Source organism: Tupaia chinensis, unplaced genomic scaffold, assembly GCF_000334495.1.
Source record: "Tupaia chinensis unplaced genomic scaffold, TupChi_1.0 Scaffold000322_1, whole genome shotgun sequence".
Classification (NCBI taxonomy): Eukaryota; Metazoa; Chordata; class Mammalia; order Scandentia; family Tupaiidae; genus Tupaia; species Tupaia belangeri.
Genome location: NW_006159816.1, coordinates 2025950 through 2026324, shown reverse-complemented (window position 1 = coordinate 2026324; position 375 = coordinate 2025950).

Below are 375 nucleotides of genomic sequence, written 5' to 3'. Positions count from 1 at the left end.
TTTAAGTTTTCAGAACATCAGAAGGACAGTCCCGCGGCCGCGACAGTGGCAGTCCAAAGAAAGCACAGGCTTGCCCTCTAGTCTTGGAATCTTCTCTAGTAATGCCCAGACCCTATCTTGCCCCTTCCTCTAGGGCAAGAAGTAGCTTTGGTCCCCTGTGTGTTTGGCCTCGTGGACAACACCCATTAGTCTCCAGCCTCCTAGGGCAGCGCGGGACTCTCGACCACGCGCCCAGGGCCCTTGACCAGGTTTGGGGCCCTGAGGTTACGACTGCCCCTACGCACACAGAGGGGAGGCAGTGGGTCCGGTGGAGGCGGGTAGCCCAATGGGCAGCCTCGCCCTGGAGGCGGGCCCAGGCCGGAAGCCACCCCGCAC